The 24,207-nt window shown below is 43.5% G+C and overlaps 1 protein-coding gene and 1 long non-coding RNA gene across 8 annotated transcripts in view; one reads left to right on the top strand and one right to left on the bottom strand.

The window, feature by feature from the left end:
• The window catches only part of LOC107970061 (uncharacterized), a 28,003-nt gene extending 5,317 nt beyond the window's left edge, over nt 1-22,686 (bottom strand). Inside the window, exons 1-2 of the long non-coding RNA XR_001712303.2 lie at nt 22,598-22,686; nt 13,104-13,264 (exon numbers count right to left, since the gene is read on the bottom strand). This is a non-coding gene — a long non-coding RNA (uncharacterized LOC107970061). The remainder of the gene's footprint in view (nt 1-13,103; nt 13,265-22,597) is intronic.
• ZNF217 (zinc finger protein 217) overlaps nt 21,246-24,207 on the top strand; it is a 41,550-nt gene continuing 38,588 nt past the window's right edge. For 2 of the 7 annotated variants that reach the window (XM_009437427.5, XM_063802612.1), the window contains exons 1-2: nt 22,266-22,497; nt 22,665-22,755. The gene's annotated coding sequence lies outside the window, so the exon portion shown is untranslated. Of the gene's footprint in view, nt 21,349-22,213; nt 22,498-22,564; nt 22,756-24,207 lie in introns of those variants that run through there. The other 5 variants (XM_063802617.1, XM_063802616.1, XM_063802614.1 and 2 more) reach the window with 5 other exon arrangements.

The following is a 24,207-nucleotide window of genomic DNA, read 5'->3' as shown; positions in this document are numbered from 1 at the left end:
ATGGTGAAACCCCGTCTCTACTAAAAATACAAAAAATTAGCTGGGCATGGTGGCAGGTGCCTGTAGTCCCAGCTACTCGTGAGGCTGAGGCAGGAGAATGGCGTGAATCCGGGAGGCGGAGCTTGCAGTGAGCCGAGATCGCGCCACTGCACTCCAGCCTGGGCGACAGAGCAAGACTCCGTCTCAAAAAAAAGGAATACAGAATAAATAAGTTGGGTCCAGGCGAGGTGGTTCATGCCTGTAATCCCAGCACTTTGGGAGGCCCAGGCGGGCAGATCACGAGGTCAGGAGTTCAAGACCAGCCTGGCCAACATAGTGAAACCGTCTCCACTAAAAATACAAAAATTAGTTGGGCATGGTGGCATGTGCCTGTAGTCCCAACTTCTCGGGAGGTTGAGGCAGGAAAATTGCTTGAACCCGGGAGTCAGAGGTTGTCGTTAGCTGAGATCTCGCCACTGCATTCCAGCCTGAGAAACAGAGCGAGACTCTGTCTCAAAAAAAAAAAAAAAAAAAAAAAAGAGGCCGGTGCGGCGGCTCACGCCTGTAATCCTAGCACTTTGGGAGGCTGAGGCAGGCAGATCACGAAGTCAGGAGTTTGAAACCAGCCTGACCAACATGGTGAAACCCCGTCTCTACTAAAAATACAAAAATTAGCCAGGCGTGGTGGCACGCACCTGTAATCCCAGCTACTCAGGAGGCTGAGGCAGGAGAATTGCTTGAACCCGGGAGGCGGAGGTTGCAGTGAGCTGAGATCGCGCCATTGCACTCCAGCCTAGGCAACAGAGCGAGACTCCATCTCAAAAAAAAAAAAAAAAAAAAAAAAACAGGACTCTAGAGATGACATGACAAAGTATACTGGAGAATATGTTTAGGTTATATGTAAATGCTACACCATTTTATACAAGGGACTTGAGCGTCTGTGAATTTTGTTATCTATGGGAGGGCCTAGAACTTAATCCCCCATAAATACTGAAGGAGGCCTGTATTTACAGTTTTAATTCTCCTTTTACTTCGCAGTTACCAAAATACATTACCTTTGTTCTATAACAGTAAAGAGTAAGTATTGTGAAACTAAAATCTTCATGAATATGTTTACAGTCAGACATAAAGCTTTTGGGAACATTTCAAATTATAATAGTCATGATGACAACTGGATTATCCTGCCTCACTATCAAATCTCAGTATCTAAGAAAACTTCTGAAACACAAAGAAGTTGGTTCATTTCTTTTTTTTATAAATTGGTTCATTCTATATGAAGAAACATGAATGCTTTCTTCCTTCTTTTTTCAGAGATATCTCCAAATCCTAACAAACAACCAAAACCTAGATGGTTATTAGCACTAAAAAGATAATCACTGGCCAGGTGTGGTGGCTCATGCCTATAATCCTAGCACTTTAGGAGGCTGAGGCAGGAGGATCGCTTGAGCCTAGGAGGTCAAGGCTGCAGTGTGCCATGTTCATGCCACTGTAGTCCACCTTGGGCAACACAGTGAGATCTTTTCTCAAAAAAAAGAAAGAAAGAAAAAGATAATAACTAGCCTGGCGAGGTGGCTCACGCCTGTAATCCCAGAACTTTGGGAGGCTGAGGTGGGTGGATCACCTGAGGCTGGGAGTTCGAGAACAGCCTGACCAACATGGAGAAACTCCGTCTCTACTAAAAATACAAAATTAGCTGGGCGTGGTGGTGCATGCCTGTAATCCCAGTTACTTGGGAGCCTGAGGCAGGAGAATCACTTGAACCCAGGAGGCAGAGGTTGCGGTGAGCCGAGATCGCACCATTGCACTCCAGCCTGGGCAATAAGAGCGAAACTCTGTCTCAAAAAAAAAAAAAAAAAAAAAAAAGATAAAGTAGATACTCATGTACAATTTGCAAACCAATAAAAGGAAATCTTTATTTCCTTTTGTAAGCAAACTAGAGATCAGGCAAAGGAGAGAAAAAAACAGACCATATTTTCCCATTGTCTATAAGCCCAGCATTGACTGGCTTCTGTTTCTTTTCACACTATTCTTCCCCTGGCTGCAGTTTCTCTAACCAGTGTTACTTTCTTCTTTTAGTTCTTCAAATGTTCCTGTTTCTTCCTACCCCAGGGGCTTTGCATATCCTGTTCCCTCTACTTGGAAAACTCTTCCTGGCCGTGTGAGGTGGCTCACGCCTGTAATCCCAGCACTTTGGGAGGCCGAGGCGGGTGGATCACCTGAGGTCAGGAGTTGGAGACCAGCCTGACCAACATGGAGAAATCCCGTCTCTACTAAAAATACAAAAAAATTAGCCAGGCATGATGGTGCACCTGTAATCCCAGCTGCTCGGGAGGCTGAGGCAGGAGAATCGCTTGAACCTGGGAGTCGGAGGTTGCAGTGAGCCGAGATTGTGCCACTACGCTCCAGCCTGGATGACAGAGTAGGACTTTGTCTCAAAAAAAAAAAAGAAAAAGAAAACTCTTCCTTGTTCTACCTTCTCAGTGTTTATTACTCCCTGTCCTGCCTTTATTTTTTATTTATTTATTATTAATATTATCTTTTTTTGAGATGGAGTCTCGCTCTGTTGCCCAGGCTGGAGTGCTGTGGTACGATCTCGGCTCACTGCAGCCTCCGCCTCCCTGGTTCAAGCGATTCTCCTGCCTCAGCCTCCCAGGTAGCTGGGATTACAGGCACATGCCACCATGCCTGACTAATTTTTAGTGGAGATGGGGTTTCGCCATGTTGTCCATGCTAGTTTCAAACTCCTGATCTCAAGTAATCCACCTGCCTTGGACTCTGAAAGTATTGGGATTATAGGCGTGAGCCATTATGCCCGGCCTCTGCCCTGCCTTTAGCGTAGTTGATTTCTATTCTCCCTTCAGGTCTCCACTCAATGGGTCCCTCCTACCTAGAAGCCTCATCCAAACTCCCTCCACCTCCACGCTCCTTACAGGTTTCCATAGCATACACAGCCCAATCATGACTCTTAAGGGCCTGAGATATATTTGCCTTTGTGGACCCCTTCCTCCATAAAAGGATATGAAAAATTATATTTTATGACTACATTGGCCTGAAGAGGAAATATAATTCAGACTGGATTCATTACTATATATTATATATGAATGCTTTATAATACTACATATATGAATATTATTCATGTTCTCTTCTGTCCTTAAATTAAAATAAAAATATTTTTGTGGGCCCCTAAAATTATCATGGGCCTCGGGTATTCTATTTCCTGTGCCAAGGAGAAGCTGACTTGCAAACACTACACAAGTTTTCTTTTCTTTTCTTTTCTTTTTTGAGACAGAGTCTCTCTCTCTAGCTCTGTTGCCCAGGCTGGAGTGCAGTGGTGCGATCTCAGCTCACTGCAAGCTCTGCCTCCCGGGTTCACGCCATTCTCCTGCCTCAGCCTCCTGAGTTAGCTGAGACCACAGGTGCCGCCACTACGCCCGGCTAATTTTTTTGTATTTTTAGTAGAGACCGGGTTTCACCGTGTTAGCCAGGATGGTCTCAATCTCTTGACCTCATGATCCACCCACCTCGGCCTCCCAAAGTGCTGGGATTACAGGCATGAGCCACAGCGCCCGGCCCAGGGTAAGATTTTCATGTATTGCACACTGATAGGATTTTTCTCAGATTACAGATCAGTCATGTCATAAACCTCTTTCTATATCTATCTATTTGTTTTTTATTTATTTTTATTTATGTATTTATTTTTGAGACAGAGTTTCGCTCTTGTTGCCCAGACTGCAGTGCAATAGCGCGATCTCGACTCACTGCAACCTCCGCCTCCCAGGTTCAAGCAATTCTCCTGCTCAGCCTCCCAAGTAGCTAGGACTACAGGCATGTGCCACCACGCCTGGGGAATTTTTTGTATTTTTAGTAGAGATGGGATTTCACCATGTTGGTCTTGAATTCCTGACCTCAGGTGATCCACCCACCTTGGCCTCCCAGACTGCTAGGATTACAGGCGTGAGCCACTGCGCCCAGCCTTATTTATTTTTAATAGAGATTAAAAAAAAAAAAAAAAAGACCAAAAAAAAGAAGTGTAACTCCCCTCAAGGCTGGGCACAATGGCTCATGCCTGTAATCCCAGCTCTCAGGGAGGCAGAGGCAGGAGGATAGCTTTAGCCCAGGAGATCGAGACCTGCCTGGGCAATATAGGGAGGCCCCGTTCTCCACAAAAATGAAAAAAAAAAAAAAAAAAAAAAGACAAAAAAAAAATTAAGTGTAATAGAGATGGGGTCTTGCTATTTTGCCCAGGCTGGTCTTCAACTCCTGGCCTCAAATGATCCTCCCACCTTGGCCTCCCAGAATGCTGGGATTACAGATGTAAACCACCCCACTCAGCCTCTATCTATTTGATTCTGAAATCTGTAATGCTAAAGATAGAAGACAGCCATGGACTTTGCATAGATGATTTTTTTGGCTGCATTGGCTTACTATGTCTTCCTTTAGTGAAGGATTCCCTGAATAAAACATCTTCTGTTTGTGGTGAGGGAACACCACTTCTTGGTGCAGGGGGATTGGCAAAATCTTTTGCATCATGGGGTTTGGCTTTTTCTTATTTATTTATTTAGACACAGGGGCTCACTCTTTTGCCCAGTCTGGAGTGCAGTGGTGCGATCATAGCTCACTGCAGCCTTGACGTCTTTGGCTCAAGCAAGCCTCCTGCCCTTAGCCTCCTGTGTAGCTGGGACCACAAGTGTGCACCACCACATTCAGCTAGTTTTTAATTTTTTTTTTTTTTAATAGAGATGGGGTGCCATTTTGTTGCCCAGGCTGGTCTCAAACTCCTGGGCTCAAGTGATCCTCACACCTTGGCCTCCCAAAGTGCTGGGATTACAGGTGTGAGTCACTTCACCTGGCCTGGTTTGATCAGTATAAGTCTATTATGCTCAATAAGAATCTCAAAGTTCACTGAACTTTTTCATACAATAAAATCATTTACACTTTTCTCTTGGGATTTACATGGAGTTCACTTTAAAATGACAGACTTCGGTTCTTTTCATCATACACAGAATGGAAAGCTTAATTAAATTTATACTGGTCATAGCTTTTGCCTGTGTCCTTCAGTGTTTAGAAACTGTATAATAAAGACAAGTTTTAATGAACAATATAAGTTCTGTGTACTTCAATTGCAATTGTGTCTCAAAGATCATTTTTCTTTCTCTTGTTAAAATTGGAATGCAATATTCTATATAGTGTGTGCCACATTAAAAAATATGTGTGTGTGTATGTATAAAAACTGAGACTTTAGGCCAGGCGCGGTGGCTCATGCCTGTAATCCTAGCATTTTGGGAGGCCAAGGTGGGTGGATTATGAGGTCAGGAGTTCAAGACCAGCCTGGCCAAGATGGTGCAACCCTGTCTCTACTAAAAATAAAAAAAATTAGCCGGGCACGGTGGCAGGTGCCTGTAATCCCAGCTATTCGGGAGGCTGAGGCAGGAGAATCACTTGAACCCAGGGGGTGGAGGTTGAAGTGAGCCAAGATCGCCCCACTGTACTCCAGCCTGGGTGATAGAGTGAGATCCGTCTCAAAAAAAAAAGCCTTTAATTTTTATTTTTTTTTTACTTTCTCTTTTGAAGGAGGAAGAGATAAATCATAAGGACAGAACTGATATTAAAGATTTGGTCTGAAAAAGGAAGCCTCCAGGGAATGTTATGAAGAGTCCATGTGGGTAAAACTTATTTGTGCTTTCTATTTCATCATGAATGATTATTCAGATTCAGAATGAGAGCATTAAAGAACTGTGAATTCTCCATGAAAAACGATAGTTTTTTCTACTTGTGGTTTAGTTTATTGATATTCAATCTTGTTTCATAAAAAAGGATGTTTACCATATTAAACATGTTTAAAGATGGAAAACTATTTCTTACATATTAAAAGAGTACAAGAAATATTTATGTATACATATAAATATATAGTAAGACATATTTAAAATATGTAAAGATGAAACAAAACCTTTATTTGTAGATAGCTGAGTAACTAGAAAATATAATTGGCCAGGCACGGTGGCTCACGCCTGAAATCTCAGCACTTTGAGAGGCGGAGGCAGGTGGATCACCTGAGGTCAGGAGTTTGAGACCAGCCTGACCAATATGATGAAACCCTGTGTCTACTAAAAATGCAAAAATTAGCCGGGCATGGTGGCGGGCACCTGTAATCCCAGCTACTTTTCTTTTTTTTTTTTTTTTATTTGAGACGGAGTCTCACACTGTCGCCAGGCTGGAGTGCAGTGGCGCGAGCTCAGCTCACTGCAACCTCCGCCCTCCGAGTTCAAGCGATTCTCCTGCCTCAGCCTCCCGAGTACTGGGATTAGAGGTGTCTGCCACTGCACTCGGATAATTTTTTGTATTTTTAGTAGAGACGGGGTTTCACCTTCTTGGCCAGCCTGGTTTTGAATCCTGACCTCGTGATCCACCTGCCTCGGCCTCCCAAAGTGCTGGGATTACAGGTGTGAGCCACTGCACCCGGCCAATCCCAGCTACTTATGAGGCTGAGACAGGAGACTCGCTTGAATCCAGGAGGCGGAGATTGCAGTGAGCTGAGATCGTTGCACTCTAGCCTGGGCAACAAGAGCGAAACTCCATCTCAAAAAAAAAAAAAAAAAAAAAAAAGAAGAAAATATAATTAAGCCAAATACATATTCTCCCAAGCATTATGATTAAACCTAACTTGCTGTTTGTTTTGTTGTGCTTGGTTTTTTTGTTAGTTTATAGTTTGCTTATTCACTGCTGTTTTTTAAGCTAGTAACTATGAGTCCTTCAGCTGGTGAATAAAATCCTCCAAGTTTTAACATTTTACAATTGAATTATATAAACATTGAAAATTGGGTTGAAATAAATCTAGTTGTTCAAGAGCGTATGTTGTATTTTCTAGCTGACCTGACCTGGCTAGGGAACCACTGCATGTTTGTGTTGTAACAACAGAGTTGGCTCATAGATTTTTAAGGAAGTATAAATGGGCAAAAATAAAAGTGCTGGCCTTGATCAATGTCACACACCTCTTTTTCAATGGATTCCAACTTTCTGTTCAGTCTCAATCTGTAATGAGACTCTGACTTTCACCTATACTCGTGAGATCAGAAAAAAATTCTGCCTCTGGGACAGAGGTCAGAGAGCTAATCCCAGCCTCTGTGTGATCTTGGCAGGTTAGTTTACATTTCTGTTCCTCAGTCTCTTCCTCTGTAAAATCAGGATCCTAATAGCACGTATACCATAAGGCTGTAGGAAGGATTAACTGAGTTAATACATGTAAAACTCTTGGGAGAGTGCTTGGGACATGGTGAGGGCTTAAGAAAAATATCTGCCATTATTAGGACGTGAGTTGCTGACAACTTTTCCCCCTCCCCAAAATGGCTACTGCTCTGCAAATAAGAGATAAGAAAACTCCGCTGGAGAGGGAGGGATTTGTAACCCTTCTCCCTGTCGGGGGAGAAAATCACTTACTAAAGAACAAAGTTTTCTTTTATATGTCTTGAAAATGAAAACGTTCACAAAAGACAAGTATTCTGCCTAGTGAAAATGCCAGTTAGGGAGAGAAAACGCTGACTCCTCCCAGCTCGCAGCACGAGGAGGAGGAGGAGGGCAGAGCCAAGGGGACTTTTAGCTGAGTAATAGGCAGTATCCCTCGTGAACGCCACCCTCCGTCCTTCTCCTCAGGATTGGAAACCTCCGTAACAGACCGTTCAAGGTCTCCTAGGTATTTTACAAAAATCGTTTGAGAAAGACTTCCTAAAGACTGGTCAATTTTTAACCAGTGCTTAGGAGGCATATTCTAAATTAGTGAGACCTAAACCCTGCCTAAGGATTTGTCATGAAGCTCCTGTGATATTTTTTCCTACTGGTGTTAGTAATAACCACCCATTGTGTGAATTACACCATGTGAATTACACAAAAATAATGAGATTTTTAAAAAATAATTTTTCCCCTAAATGTTAGAAAACCCCACCCTATATCATTGTTTAAAAAAAAAGCTGAAAAATACACACATATACAAAGGGAATTAAAAATCACTGGTGATCATTAGTAACATCTTAGTGGATGAGAAAGGTTTTTCTTTTCTTTTTTTTTTAAGTTCCTCAATTGTGTTGCAGAATTTGGGATTTTTTTGGTGCGGGGGAGAAGTATTGGGATAAAATACTACCAGAATAAATTCAAGGAGAAAAAGAGGAAGCCATTTTACACTAATACCAGACTCTAGACCACTTCCTTCTCAAACAGGCACATCCCCTGTTGTGAAAACAGACCAGGAGCTTCAAGGTAGGGAGTGGAAATAGACTTGAATATGCCTTGTGAATTCTAGGAGCTAAAAGCTCAGGTTTAATGCAAAACCAAAGGACATAAGCTCACAGAGTCCTGGTATACAGAAGGGAACATTCAGATCCGGTTTGTAAGGGGCAAGCTCAGCACTCTTGCCAGGGGCCCTGGATTTAAGCATGGACTTTGCAATGTACTAATTTTGTGACCTTCGGAAGGTCATGGTCTCTCTGAGCCACCGTTGTCTAATCTGTGAAATGGGACATTCGACTTCCCCTCTGTACCTTGCAGTGACATTTTAAGATAATGTATCTGTAAAATCCTTTTAACAGAACAATGCAAACATAAGGTGTTACGTGAAGGAGGCACAATTCCAAGCTTTTCTGTATTGTTTGGATCAAAACATTGTTTCCTTGTCTACATTATTTATCTACATGGACTTACAGTTGTTTGTGAAGATGAAATAAGCAGCTTCCACTGATGGCCTAACCAGAAACTTCAGTGGTTTGACTCTTAGTGAATTTGCCTCAACTTACGTTTTTTAAAAAGTACCTAGAAATAGTCTCACCAGGAAAGAAACAGAATGAAGCTGTCCCTAGGTTAAAACCACCTTACTCACAGCTTATTCCTGAAACAAACATTTGTTGACTGTGTTTTTGACATGGTTTACTGGCCTAAGCTCACAAACTTTCCATAAATGCATCAAGAAGTCAGTATTTCCTAGCCAAACACATTCTCATCTGTATCCCATCTCTGGCCAAATTCCGTAGGGATCTGGCTGTAAATAAGTAATGCCTCCTAGGAACACGGTCCTGCCTATCTGCGGGCCCACGCCCTTTTGCTGTTCGACTTGAAACTTGGAGGCAGTCCAGGGATATGGCTAAATAATTACTGAGCCAGAACCAGTTAATCACAGGCCCTCCAGAGGTGGGGACCAGGCCCCTGTGCTCTGCACCCTGCGGGGGCAATGGAGGCACTTCAGAGTTTACCATCCTGGTAGGACCTAAGCCTTCGGGGCATCACGAGTCTGTTAAATTACTCCAGTCTTGAGCTAATTTGGTGCAGGTTCCCTGGATTTAGGCCCCAGTGAGTAGTTGGCTTTTCTGTTTTTGGCACAGGTAAGAAACGAGGAGGGGAAAAAAATGGTGTAAGCAAGTTTCAAAATCTTAGATCATTTCATGAATGACTCAGTGTTTCCTTCTGGAAAAGTGCAGATAATTGGCTTTCATTAATAACTTAGCTTTGAAAAAAATTCCTAAATAGTGAGCAACCTTTCATGCTATCTGAACACTGCCATCCTCCAATCTTCAATTTTATAGCTTCCAGAGGAATTTCATTCACTTGATAACGTGTGCTTGTTGAAAAATAAACTGTCACCTACTTCCTCCTTGAGGCTTCCTGTTCTTTCTGAGAAAAGCATTGAGATTGTCTTTCTTTTTCTCTCTCTTTTGTTTTCCTAGTTAAAAATATTCAGCCAGGCACAGTGGCTCATGCCTATAATCCCAGCACTTTGAGAGGCTGAGGCAGGCAGATCACTTGAAGTCAGGAGTTCGAGACCAGCCTGGCCAACATGGTGAAACCCGTCTCTACCAAAAATACAAAAAATTAGCTGGGTGTGGTGGCGCATGCCTGTAATCCCAGCTACTCAGGAGACTGAGGCAGGAGAATTGCTTGAACCCAGGAGGCGGAGGTTGCAGTGAGCTGGGATCCTGCCACTGAACTCCAGCCAGGGCGACAGAGCAAGACTCCATCTCAAAAATAAAAATAAAAATTCAGGCCAGGCTCAGTGGCTCACAGCCTGTATTCCCAGCACTTTGGGAGGCCGAGACTGGCAGATCACTTGAGGTCAGGAGTTCAAGACCAGCCTGGCCCTCATGGTGAAACCCTGTCTCTAATAAAAATACAAAAATTAGCCGAGCGTGGTGGTGGGCGCTTGTAGTCCCAGCTACTCCGGGAGGCAAGGGAATCGCCTGAATTCGGGAGGTCGAGATTTCAGTGAGCCGAAATTGTGCCATTGCTCTCCAAAAATAAAATAAAAAATAATAAAATAGGCCGAGTGCGGTGGCTCACGCCTGTAATCCCAGCACTTTGGGAGGCCAAGGCAGGTGGATCACAAGGTCAGCAGTTCGAGACCAGTCTGGCCAACATGGTGAAACCCCATCTCTACTAAAAATACAAAAATTAGCTGGGTGTGGTGGTGCATGCCTGTAATCCCAGCTACTCAGGAGGCTGAAGCAGGAGAATCGCTAGAACCCAGGAGGTGGAGGTTGTGGTGAGCCGAGATTGTGCCACTGCACTCCAGTCTGGGCAACTGAGCAAGACTCCGTCTCAAATTAAAAAAAAATTAAATTAAATTAAAAAAATAAAAATAGTAAACATATAGAGTTATTATTCTTCTTCAAAAACTAATTATATGGCCGGGCACGGTGGCTCACGCCTGTAATCCCAGGACTTTGGGAGGCCGAGGCGGGTGGATCACGAGGTCAGGAGATCAAGACCATCCTGGCTAACACGGTGAAACCCCGTCTCTACTAAAAATACAAAAAATTAGCCAGGCGAGGTGGTGAGCACCTGTAGTCCCAGCTACTCGGGAGGCTGAGGCAGGAGAATGGCGTGAACCTGGGAGGCGGAGCTTGCAGTGAGCCGACATCGCACCACTGCACTGCAGCCTGGGTGACAGAGCAAGACTCCATCTCAAAAAAAAAAAAAAAAAAAGAAAACAAGAAAACTAATTATATGTAGCACAAAAGGAAATAGCCTATTTCTTCATAGAATGAGAATGTTATACTATATATTTCTTTAGTTAGAAATACATACATAAATATATTTCAAATATCTTTAATTCATTTGAGGACATTTCAGTTTTAGAATTTTTTTTTTTAAAAAACCTCTATTTGTCTCTCTCTTTCTCTGCACATAAAACAACCCCTAAGTTTTCATACAGAAGACATCCATTCTTTCAGCATTGCTATAAACTCTGAAGATGTCTCAAATGACTCATTAATGGAATAAAGTGGAATAAAGTGTTTCTCATGTTAAAGATATGCAAATGGAACTTAATCAAGTGAAGGGAGACTCCGTAATTCAGTAAATAAAGCTGAGAATGTTACTGTGGTCACCCTGAACTCTATTTGCATACAAGCTTATCTTATTTTTAAAGCAGAAGGGAAAAAAAAGAGGAGGAAGACAAAAACATCCCAACGTTCACCACACGTTGTTCTCAAAATAAAAATCTCACAAGGTGAAACAGTCAACAAAGCAAAAACTGCTTAGTATGGATGAATCCAAAATACATTGAAATTATTTTCTAGACAGCAAGCATACGACCTGCCTCAGGTCCTCTTATGGAGAAAATTGCACAAACTTTTTGCCATTCATGTCTGTTGTATTAGGTCAGGACTGATTATTTATTTATTTATTTATTTATTTTTTGAGACGGAGTCTGGCTCTGTCGCCCAGGCTGGAGTGCAGTGGTGCGATCTCGGCTCACTGCAAGTTCCGCCTCCCGGGTTCATGCCATTTTCCTGTCTCAGCCTCCCGAGTAGCTGGGACTACAGGCGCCTGCCACTACGCCCAGCTAATTTTATTATTTTTAGTATAGACCGGGTTTCACCGCGTTAGCCAGGATGGTCTCGATCTCCTGACCTCGTGATCCGCCTGCCTTGGCCTCCCAAAGTGCTGGGAGTATAGGCATGAGCCACCATGCCCTGCCTATTTGTTTGTTTGTTTATTTATTTATTTATTTATTTTGAGATGGAGTCTCACTCTGTCACCCACGCTGGAGTGCAGTGGCCCGATCTCGGCTCACTGCAACCTCTGCCTCCTGGATTCAAGTGATTCTTCTGCCTCAACCTCCTGAGTAGCTGGGATTACAGGCGTGTAGCACAACACCCTGCCAATTTCTTGTGTGTCTTTAGTAGAGATGGGGTTTTGCCATGTTGGCCTGGCTGGTCTCGAACTCCTGACCTCAAGTGATCTGCCCCCCGCTCCTCAGTCGCCCAAAGTGCTGGGACTACAGGCGTGAGCCACCGTGACCAGCCAGGCCAGAACTGATTGTTACTACTCTGGCTTCAGGAGTCAGCCCTGCTTGGGGTGTTGGGCTAATCACAGCGTGGGTCCCTGGCTATTTCCTCAAACCAGACATATAGTTGGATTGAAACAGAATAGAGGGCCAGGCGCAGTGGCTCAACGCCTGTAATCCCAGCACTTTGGGAGGCTGAGACAGGTGGATCACTTGAGGTCAGGAGTTTGAGACCAACCTGGCCAACATGGCAAAACCTTGTCTTTACTAAAAATACAAAAATTAGCGGGGCGTGGTGGCGGGCGCCTGTAATCCCAGCTACTCAGGAGGTTGAGGCAGGAGAACCGTTTGAATCTGGGAGGCAGAGGTGGTAGTGAGCCGAGACTGCACCATTGCACTCCAGCCTGGGCAACAAGGGCAGGATTCCATCTCAAAAAAAAAAAAAGAAAGAAAAAAGAAAAAGAAATAGAATAGAGATAGACAAAGAAGAGAGGCACCCCATGTTAGATTCTCACACTGGATATCAAATTACCAATCTTGCAACATTTAATACCAGGAATTAAAACCAGAATCACTGTTATTTTCTTTGAGGGAAAGCTCAAATTGCACATCGTTTTTACATTTGTGTGAATACATATGATCTATTTTATGTTCTGGAAGAAAACTTGCTCCAGTGCAATGGCTCATTCATGTAAGGTGGAAATATTTCAAAGAAATAGTAGGAAGAGGAAAGTTCACACCTACTCAGGGAGAGAATGGATTTAAATAAATACTTCAGAACAGATCTAAATTAATCACGTCATTGGTCAAGTATGAGGAAAGGCCACCTGCAGCCCGGTTTAATTCTGGTGAGATATACCTGGGCTATTTTGGAAGATGATGCCGCTGAAGAAAGCCTTGCCTTGCACATGCAATAGCATCTCACGCTTTAGCTGGCAGCAAATCCTACTCAAGCCACCTCCCGTTAGCTGATTCGGCATCTTCGAGGTCCCACATGCCTAGGGAATGAGTGAAAAAGCCCTAGAATATAAACCACAAATAGTGTAAAGATTTATTTATTTATTTTTATTTTATTTTTTTGGGACGGAGTCTCACTTTGTTGCCCAGACTGGAGTGCAGTAGCGTGATCTCATCTCACTGCGACCTCAGCCTCCCGGGTTCAAGCAATTCTCCTGCCTCAGCCTCCTAAGTAGCTGGACTACAGGCATCTGCCACCATGCGGGCTAATTTTTTGTATTTTTAGTAAAGACGGGGTTTCCCCGTGTTAGCCAGGTTGGTCTCGATCTCCTGACCTCGTGATCTGCCCTCCTCAGCCTCCCAAAGTGCTGGGATTAGAGGCGTGAGCCACCGTGCCGGGCCTAAAGATTTATTTTATAAGTATCTTTAGGTGTTGCCATTTTATTTGGTTAGGCCATCTAGTTCTGGGGGTGTTGTCAAGGCTTTTCTGAAAATCTACTCAAGGGCAAAATAGAGGTGTCCTATGATTAGTTACTGTGCCCTTCACCCCATCCCTGCCCTAACCCCAGAAAAATTGATTCTAAAATAAAAAACAAGAGAAGAGCCGGGCACGGTGGCTCACACCTGTAATCCCAGCACTTTGGGAGGCTGAGGCAGGTGGACCACGAGGTCAGCAGATCGAGACTATCCTGGCTAACACGGTGAAACCCCATCCCTACTAAAAAAAGTACAAAAAATTAGCTGGGCGTGGTGGTGGGCACCTGTAGTTCCAGCTACGCGGGAGGCTGAGGCAGGAGAATGGCGTTAACCTGGGAGGAGGAGCTTGCAGTGAGCGGAGATCGCGCCACTGCAATCCAGCCTGGGCGGCAGAACTAGACTCTGTCTCAAAAAAAAAAAAAAAATCGACATATGTATCTTTTATGAAGTTAAAACATAATTCTGATATCAAAAGGTACACAGAGAAAAGTCAGTCTCTCTCCCACCCACTGTGGTTCCCCTGACTCTCCAGTCCCCTTCCCTTTGCAGGGTCATCCCTAGGACCAGGGTAAAGATTATTTAATTATTTATTTATGAGACAGAGTTTCGCTCTTGTCACCCAGGCTGGAGTGCATTGGTGTGATCTCAGCTTACTGCAACCTCTACCTCCCAGGTTCAAGTGATTCTCCTGCCTCAGCCTCCTGAGCAGCTGGAATTACAGGCACCAGCCACCGCATTCGGCTAATTTCTTTTGGTATTTTTAGTAGAGACTGGGTTTCATGATTTGGCCAGGCTGGTCTTGAACTCCTGACCTCAAGTGGTCTACCCGCCTTGGCCTACCAAAGTGCTGGGATCACAGGCATGAGCCACCACGCCCAGCCCGTATTTACTTATTTTTATTTGTATAAAAATGCAAAGATGGCCGGGTGTGGTGGCTCAAGCCTGTAATCTCAGCACTTTGCAGGCTGAGGCGGGTGAATCACCTGAGGTCAGGAGTTCGAGACCAGCCTGACCAATATGGCAAAACCCCATCTCTATTAAAAATACAAAATTTAGCCGGACTTGATGGTGTGTGCCAGTATTCCCAGCTACTCGGGAGGCTGAGACAGGACAATTGCTTGAACCTGGGAGGTGGAGGTTGCAGTGAGCCGAGATTTTGCCACTGCACTCCAACCTGGGCGACAGAGCGAGACTCCATCAAAAAAAAAAAAAAAAAAAAAGCCAAGATTAGCTGGGCGTGGTGGCATGAGCTTTTAGTCTCAGCCATGATCCTGACATTGTACTTCACCCTGGGGGACAGTGCAAAGCAAGACCCTGTCTCAAAAAAAGGAAAAATAAAAAGCTTTACATTATTATTATTATTATCAATCATTAGAGACAGAGTCTTGCTCTGTTGCCCAGGCTGGAGTGCAGCGGCATGATCATGGCTCACTGCAGCCTCTAACTCTCGGTCTCAGGTGATCCTCCCAACTCAGTCTCCCAGGTAGCTGGGACTACAGGCACATGCCACCATGCCCAGATAATGTTTCGGAAAATGGCCATTTTTTTTTAAAGCTGCAGGAAGGCAGCAAAATTGGAACAGTGGTTATTTCTGCATGTTATGTGTTGGGTTTATGGGTGCAATTTTGAAATTTTCTATAATGATATGTAGGGATTAATTTTTTTTTTTTTTGTGACAGGGTGTTGCTCTCCTGCCCGAGCTGGAGTGCAGTGGCACAGTCGTGGCTCATTGCAGCCTCCAAATCCTGGCCTCGAGCAATCCTCCTGCCTCAGCCTTCCAAAGTGCTGGGATTACAGATGTGAGCCACCATGCCCAGCCAAGTAAGGCTTTCTAATCATAAAAATAAAAAAGTATTCTTTAAGAATTATACATTGCGGCCGGGCACAGTGGCTCACGCCTGTAATCCCAGCACTTTGGGAGGCCGAGGCAGGTAGATCACCTGAGGTCAAGAGTTTGAGACCAGACTGGCCAACAACATAGTGAAACCCTATCTCTACTAAAAATACAAAAATTATCTGGGCGTGGTGGCGGGTGCCTGTAATCCCAGCTACTTCATAGGCTGAGGCAGGAGAATTGCTTGACTCCAGGAGGCAGAGGTTGCAGGGAGTTGAGATCATGCCATTGCACTCCAGCCTGGCCAATAGAGTGAGACTCCGTCTCAAAAAAAAAAAAAAAAAGGCCAGGCATGGTGGCTCACCCCTGTAATCCCAGCAGTTTGGGAGGCCGAGGCAGGTGGATCACAAGGTCAGGAGATTGAGACCATCCTGGCTAACATGGTGAAACCCCCGTCTCTACTAAAAAATACAAAAAAATTAGCTGGACATGGTGGCGGGTGCCTATAGTCCCAGTTACTCAGGAGGCTGAGGCAGGAGAATGGCCTGAACCCAGGAGCGAAACTTGCAGTGAGCTGAGATCGCACCACTGCACTCCAGCCTGGGTGACACAGCAAAGACTCCTTCTCAAAACAAACAAACAAACAACCAAAAAAGAATTATACATTGCATGACCAGAACAACAACAACAAAAGAATTGGCCAGGCATGGTGGCTTATGCCTGTAACCCCAGCACTTTGGGAGGCCCAGGCGGGTGGATCACAAGGTCAGGAGTTTAAGATCATCCTGGCCAAGATGGTGAAACCCCATCTCTACTAAAAATACAAAAATTATCTGGATGTGGTGGTGGGTGCCTGTAATCCCAGCTACTCAGGAGGCTGAGGCAAAGAATTGCTTAAACCCAGGAGGCGGAGGTTGCAGTGAGCCGAGATTGTGCCACTGCACTCCAGCCTGGGTGACAGAGTGAGACTCCGTCTCAAAAAAAAAAAAAAAAAAAAGAATTATACATTGCATATTAGAGTGTGTCCTCTAATCTTTCCTAAGTGACCTTGTAAAATGTGAGGACTCTTGTATTTGAAATATGGCAGATACACAGATCTAACAGCAGTGTTCTTCTAGTTTACTGTAAAGTTAACCTGAATCATTCTGATTCATTTATGGTGGCTTCTACTATATGCTATTTACATTTGTTCAACACACATGTATAGTTGAACCATAGATATCATTTGAGCACCTATTCTCACATTTGGAAGATGGTACCTTTTGTTTCATTTGCTTTTTCTTTAATTTCTTTATTTTTTTCCATTTTTTTGTTTTTTTATTTTTCTTTTTTTTTGATGAAGATGGTCCTTTTTAACACTGTGCTGGACGTTCCATATGAGATCAATAAATACTAATTAAATTTGAAAATTGAGGATAGGATTAGCTTTTCAAAGGGTGGATCTTGAGACTTATAATAAGTCTGAGAATGGATTATAGATACTCCACCCTAATAATGCTATAAATACTTCTGGTGGTGGTTTCTAGGCTTGATCAGCTTAATGATTCATTTTACTTGCAATGATCTTTTTCAGTTGTTTGCCTGTGTGTGCTTTAAAAAGGACAAAAATAAGTTTGGAGGAAAAAAAATTTAATTGCTTTCAAATGTTCCAATAAATTCAAACCCATATACTCTTGCTCAAGAATTTCCTTGCTAGGTTATTACATACTTTGCCAAATCTCTCTAGCTTTCTCCTGTTTTCTTAATCTTAGGAACTATGGAAGATTTTAAGTGTTGCTGGCTGGTCAGAAAATGTAAATGTTTTCAAACAACTTAAACATTTACATGTCATGAGAGATTTTTAAAAAATCAGATATCCACTCATAAAAACAGCTACAGGTTTAAGAATCAGCAAAAAACCATCTTAGGCCCCGGAAGAGAAAGAATATATATATTTTTCACATTCTTATTTAAATAACCATCTGTTATCTGCAAATGTAGTTCCTACTGAGAACATCCCAATAAAAGGCCGGTCTGTGACTAAGGAAATACTCCAACTAACGATCCACTGATAGGCAAAGAAATATCAACAAGGCCAGGAGGCCTCATCGGTCGCTATCTAACAGACCTGGTAACAGCAGCAGTACCAGCTAGATGGCAAAGGAGCAGTGGTTGTGCCCAAACCATTACAAGTTTGCTAGGATTATTTCAGTCCATCTAGCAACTCACTCCAGGTGGGCAGCATTTAGGCTGGATTCTATGCAAACAGAACACAATAGAATACACTGGCAATGAGGGGTGCCCTTGTGTTCCAGATAATAGAAGCTTTGAATTCTTATACCCTAAAATTTTAGTGTTTCTGTAATGGATCTACAGTGTTTTGCTGTATAACTTGAAAACTAAGACAGACATAAAATCTTTAAAAGCTTAGAAAGGGAAAAAGGAAAAAAGTCTAGAATTTTTTTTTCTTTTTTTTTCTTTTTGAGTCTTGCTCTGTCACCCAGGCTGGAGTGCAATGGCGCGATCTCGGCTCACTGCAACCTCCACCTCCTGGGTTCAAGCGAGTCTCCTGCCTCAGCCTGCCGAGTAGCTGGAATTACATACAGGCGCCTGCCACCATGACCGGCTAATTTTTCATTTTTAGTAGAGATGGGGTTTCACCATGTTGGCCAGGCTGGTCTCAAACTCCTTCCCTCAGGTTATCCACCCGCCTCGGCCTCCCAAAGTGCTGAGATTACAGGCAGGAGCCACCGCGCCCGGCTACATTTCTTTAAAATTTCTCAAGTTAAAAGTGAATAACTGTTACAATGGTTACATCCAATATTTACAAGTAGAATGTGTTTCCTGAGAATCTGCCCTTTCATTTAAGGTTGCAGTAGTGCTGCCGCCATGTTTTCACACGTGATCAAATGTATCCCATTGGAAAACCGTGTAATCTTGTTTGGAAATCTTCCTCAGGCTTTGGCATCCTGTGGGTGTTCTGCCAGAGAACTTTAATCCAAATCATAAACTTAAGTCATAGGTACTAAAAAAGAAACTTCTGGTCTAGGACTTTGAATCTTTTGACTGTTAATAATCAAGAAAGCTGTATTTTCTTTCGTTTAAAAAATAGAGACGACTGGTGGTGGGGGGCTGCGGGGGTGTGTGTGGCTCACGCCCGTAATCCCAGCAATTTGGGAGTTTTAGGTGGGCAGATCACTTGAGGTCAGGAGTTCGAGAACAGCCTGGCTAACATGGCGAAACCTCATCTCTACTAAAAATACAAAAATTAGCCGAGCATGGTGGTGCATGCCTGTAGTCCCAGCTACTCGGGAGGCTGAGACATGAGAATTGCTTGAACCCGGGACAGGGAGACTGCAGTGAGCCGAGATCATGCCACTGCACTGTACCCTGGGTGACAGAGTGAGATTCTGTCTTAAAAAAAAAAAAAAAAAAGAAAGATTAAAAATAGAGATGGGGTCTCACTATGTTGTTCAGGCTGGTCTCAAACTCCTGGGCTCAAGTGATCCTCCCACCTTGGCCTCCCAAAGTAAAAGCTGTATTTTCAAGTTGGTCAAGTGTTCACCTACTCTGCCTCCAACTGTGATTTCAGTATATACAGGCATCCATGAAGTCTAGAAACAAAGAATCTACGTCATTACAAACATCTTCAATTTGTAAAAATTAGAATACATACAATAGGATAGAGTATAATAGAATAAAGTAGGATAAAACAAAACAAAGTAAAATCAAATAAATTAAACAACACTGTGTCTCCAGACTTTATGAAAATCTTTTTCGTGGACTTGAGGATGTACCAAGCCAGTGGAGTGGCTGGATGAAATGGGAACTCCACCGCAGGAAGTGGTGCTTTTCTCATGCTGCTAATTAAGGAATGTGGAACCCTTCTTTCTGAGTCAGCTTGGCGGTATGTAGAATTCTGTCCCGCTCGGTGCTTACGTGATTATTGCATGAAACTTTAGAAATAAACCAGAGTATCTTGCCACTTAACACTTAAGAGGCCAGAGGTGGTGTGTGTGTGTGTGTGTGTTTTTAAATGGTTCCTAATCTTTAAAATGGTTAGTTGCAGCTGGCCTTTTATCAGCTGATCATATTTACAGCAGTCTCAGATGGCACGGTGCCGTCCCAAAAGATTTGGACCATTTAGAAGCTCACATTTTAAGGTACACAGGCTTATCATAGCATTCTGAGGATTCACTAGAATTACACGGCAAGAAAAACTTTTCTGTGGAACTGTTTACTATTCTTATTTTAAATTTCTTTTTGGTAAAATAAATGTTAATTTATTTCAAAGGTAATATAAGTATATTATGAAAAATAATTAGAGAAAAATAGAAAGTAGAAAAAGGGTCATACATATGCCATTATTGAAAAACAAACCTTAAAAAAAATTTTAAATATAACCCATCATAGGATTAAGCGTAAAAAAAGAAAAAAAGAAACAATTTTAATAAAAATTTTGAAATGTATGTGAAAGTAGAGAGAATAATAAAAATAGTGTAATGAGTAACCCCCATATCTGATGCCCAGTTCTGGTTTCTTTTTCTTTTTTTTTTTTGAGATGGAGTCTCGCTCTGTCGCCCAGGCTGGAGTGCAGTGACACGATCTCAGCTCACTGCAATCTCTGCCTCCCGGGTTCACACCATTCTCCTGCCTCAGCCTCCTAAATAGCTGGGACTACAGGCACCCACCACCATGCCCGGCTAATTTTTTGTATTTTTAGTAGAGACGGGGTTTCACCGTGTTAGCCAGGATGGTCTTGATCTCCTGGCCTCATGATCTACCTGCCTCGGCCTCCCAAAGTGCTGGGATTACAGGCGTGAACCACTGTGCCTGGACAAGTTCTAGTTTCAAGATGTTAGCCACCTTTGGTTCAATTCTCTTGTTTTTTTATTTACTAAAGTATTATAAATTCTCCTATGTCATGTCATTCTTCTATATCCTTCAGTATACATCTTTAAATATATATATATGCATATTCTGTAATAATCCATGCCATTATCACAGCTAATGGAATAAAATTTTTTTGTTTTCATATAATATTCAGTCTGTACTAAAATTTTTCTGATAAAATCAATTTAAATATTTTTATGTATATTACATCCTTTTTTCGTTACTAATAGAAAAAATTAGAGTTCATTAAAAATACAACTTTGCTTCTCGGGTTTTTCATTTGCTATTATAAATATTTCCCAATGGCCTATTTTTCAAAGCTTTCTAATTCTAAAATGGCTGTGTGTAATCGTGTGGGGATACATAACTTGGATGACTAACCACTCCTTTATTTGTGTCCCTCCACACATGCATGGAGAGTGAACGTGTATTGCTCTCCCCCTCGTAGTAAATCTTGTTACCAGGAAGATCTTTGTTTCTAACACCTTTTCCTACATTAGGGCTGTTTCCTTAGGATTGATTCCAGGAGTGTTATTGCTGCATCCAAATGTATGAACATTTGTAAGGCCCTTGACTTGTCTCATTGAGTTGTTTACAAAAGGACTGTACCAATTTACACTTCCACTTACAAAGGATGAGAGAGCCTCTATTAAAATGTTTAAAGGCCGGGCTTTTCAGAGCTCTTATAAATCATTGGCTATAAGAGGCTGACTTAGGTTTGTCATATGGTCATAGTCATCTCAAAATAAATAAATACGCATTTTTCTATAGCTATAAAAACATGGCATGCGCAGACTGCCAAACAACCACAAAGTAACTTTGATTAAAGGAGGAAACTGGTCTACTTGTTGAAAATGTGGTAATGAGATAGTTTCCACCCAGCCGGGAAGCGTGGCCCGGAGGGGGAGGGGAGCCTGCATTTCTTCATGCCTCTACCCATCCTGAAGAAGGTAGAAAGGAACAGGTCAGCGTTCTCTTCCTTTACTTTGTAATTTTTTTTAAAGCTGAATATTTAATTTGTTTCCATATGCCTGAGTTGATGATGCCAAAATACGGTTGAAAAGTAGCAGAAAACTTCTCGTGGCAAGGGTTTCCTGTAAACAAACCCCATAGTACTGGGTAAGAGAGGATTAGGGCAGAGCCATTTTAGCTGCGACTCCCAATTCTATTTTGTTTCCTTGGGGACATGCTGTTTTTATTTGTGGGCTTCAAATAAAACTGCTGCAGAAACTGTTTATTTCTGTTCAGAGCATTCTTATTTTCTTTAAGGAATATATCAGTTACAAATCTTTGTAGAAAGTTCAGCTGTATTGGTTTGGAGAAGTTTATGTGTCAGTTTTTTTTTTTTTTTTTGAGTCAAGAAGAAAGGAAAAACTCAACTACTGTTATGTTTATATGAGGACAAAAAAAAAAAAAAAAAAGGAAGTTGATAAGAAAATACTTAGCATGACAGTCTTTAAAATCCAGCATCTGAATTTTTAATTCCTCCCTCCCCTCCTTTTTTAAGAAACAGTACAGGAAAGATGGTCTTATTATCCTTGTTCGCATTTCACTGTTTTCACCCCACTCAACCAGGACGAAGTCATTCCTCAAAGCAAGTAGGAACAAAACATAATCTCTTAAGATATTTTTAAGAGGACATGCTGACTTGGTCTTTGTAAAAAAAAAAAAAAGTCAACAAAATGTGCTAACCACATTAAAAAAAAAGTTGTTAAAGGAGCCAAAGGGATTAGCCCTCATTGAAGGGCTGTATGAGAACAGGCAGCCTTCCGGGGCGAATCCTGGCTAACGTCATTTTGGCGGACGTTTATTGCGTATCGCCATGTGCCAGGCACCGTTTTAAGGCTTCATGGTGATGAGGGCATTTAACCCTCGGGACACGCCCATTCTGCAGGTGAGGCTGGGAAGAAGGTGAGGCCAAGGCCCGGCTCTCCCAGCGGCTGAGGGCGGCGGCAGGATTTGAATCCAGGCGGTCTCTGGAGACTGGGTTCTGAGAAAACCCGCTGTGTGAGGGCTGGGGGACCGCTTTAAGCCCTCCGCTGGAAGCGGTGAAGAAGCTTTGGGCCAACTCAGTTCGGAGCGCCAGTGTAGACGCGTGGCTTCAGTTTGTCCTGTACGCGGGTCAGGGGTGTGGCTCTGACCCTAATCTCATCTCCGGCCTTCCCCAGTCTCAGGGCCCTGTGGGAGGGTGTGGTTGGGGAGGACACACCTACCTGGAGCCCGTCGGTTTCACCTCTTCTGCGGTGGGGTCGTCCGCAGTTGCCCTCTCTTTCCTCCTAGGCCTGGCTCGACCTCCACTTTGGAGAAGATGCTCCAGGAACACTGAAGGGCAGGTCGTCTCCCACCTTCTATGAGGATTGCCCAGCTCAAGGTATACTCTTCAAATAATTCCACTTGCTTTGTCTACACGGGGCGATCTAGCTGATGATTGAGCGACTCAGGTTCTGTAGGAGACGGATCCGGGTTCAGATTTGATCTCTTCCTTTCCTGCTCTGAACACCCTCCGGTATAAGCGCCCCTGGCAGGTCCCTGCGCGGGTGACGGACGCGTCTGTGGGTGTCCGCCCTGGTGTGCAGAGCGGGCAGGTTCTGCGGCCGCGGGCGGTGGTCGTGATCATAATGGCGTGACTTAACTGAGCGCTGTGTGCCACCCCCCGACTTCCCCCACCCCGCGCCCGTTACCACGAGTGAGGTCTTGCTTATTCCTCCCAAATTCACTTGTCAGCGAGTACTATTTTTAAAATTTTATTTTTATATTTTAATTAATTAGTTAATTATTTATTGAGACGGACGGAGTCTTGCTCTGTAGCCCAGGCTGGAGTGCAGTGGCGCCATCTCGGCTCACTGCAGCCTCCACTTCCCGGGTTCAAGCGATTCTCCTACCTCAGCCTCCCGAGTAGCTAGGATTACAGGCACACACCGCAGCACCTGGGTCATTTTTTGTATTTTTAGTAGAGAGGGGGTTTCTCCTGACCTCAGGTGATCCGCCCCGTCTGCCTCAGCCTCCCAAAGTGCTGGGATTACAGGCGTGAGCCACTGCACCCGGCTATTTTTTAATTTAATTTTATTTTTTGACATGAAGTCTCAAATACAAAAAAATAATTTTTGTATTTTTAGTAGAGACAGGGTTTCACCATGTTGGCCAGGCTGGGCTCGAAATCCTGACCTCATGTGATCCGCCCACGTTGGTCTCCCAAAGTGCTGGGATTACAGGCGTGAGCCACCGTGCCTGGCATATACATATATATATATATTTTTGAGACAGAGTCTCGCTCTGTTGCCCAGGCTGGAGTTCAGTGGCGCGATCTCAGCTCACTGCAACCTCCGCCTCCCGGGTTCAAGCGATTCTCCTGCCTCAGCCTCCTGAGTAGCTGGGACTACAGGTGCGTGCCACCGCACCCGGCTAACTTTTTGTATTTTTAGTACAGGCAGGGTTTCACTGTGTTAGCCAGGATGGTCTCAATCTCCTGACCTCGTGATCCGCCCGCCTCAGACTCCCAAAGTGCTGGGATTACAGGCGTGAGCCACCGTGCCCAGCCTATTAATTTTTATTATTTATTTATTTATTTTTTTAAAATAAATTGAGATAGGGGTCTCGCTATGTTGCCAGGGCTGGTCTTGAACTCCTGGACTCAAGCAATCCTCCTGCCTCAGGCTCCCAAAGTGCTAGGATTACAGGCTTCAGCCACCATGCCTGGCTCATTTTTGTATTTTTTGTAGAGACGATGAAGAGGGGTCTCGCTATGCTGCCCAGATTGGCCTTGAACTCCTGAGCTCAAGCGACCTGCCCACCTCGGCCTCCCAAAGTGCTGGGATTACAAACT

The sequence above is a fragment of the Pan troglodytes genome, chromosome 21 (genome assembly GCF_028858775.2).
Source record: "Pan troglodytes isolate AG18354 chromosome 21, NHGRI_mPanTro3-v2.0_pri, whole genome shotgun sequence".
In the NCBI taxonomy this organism is placed as follows: domain Eukaryota; kingdom Metazoa; phylum Chordata; class Mammalia; order Primates; family Hominidae; genus Pan; species Pan troglodytes.
Note: the sequence above shows the minus strand (reverse complement) of the source record. Positions and strands in the feature narration are given on the sequence as shown.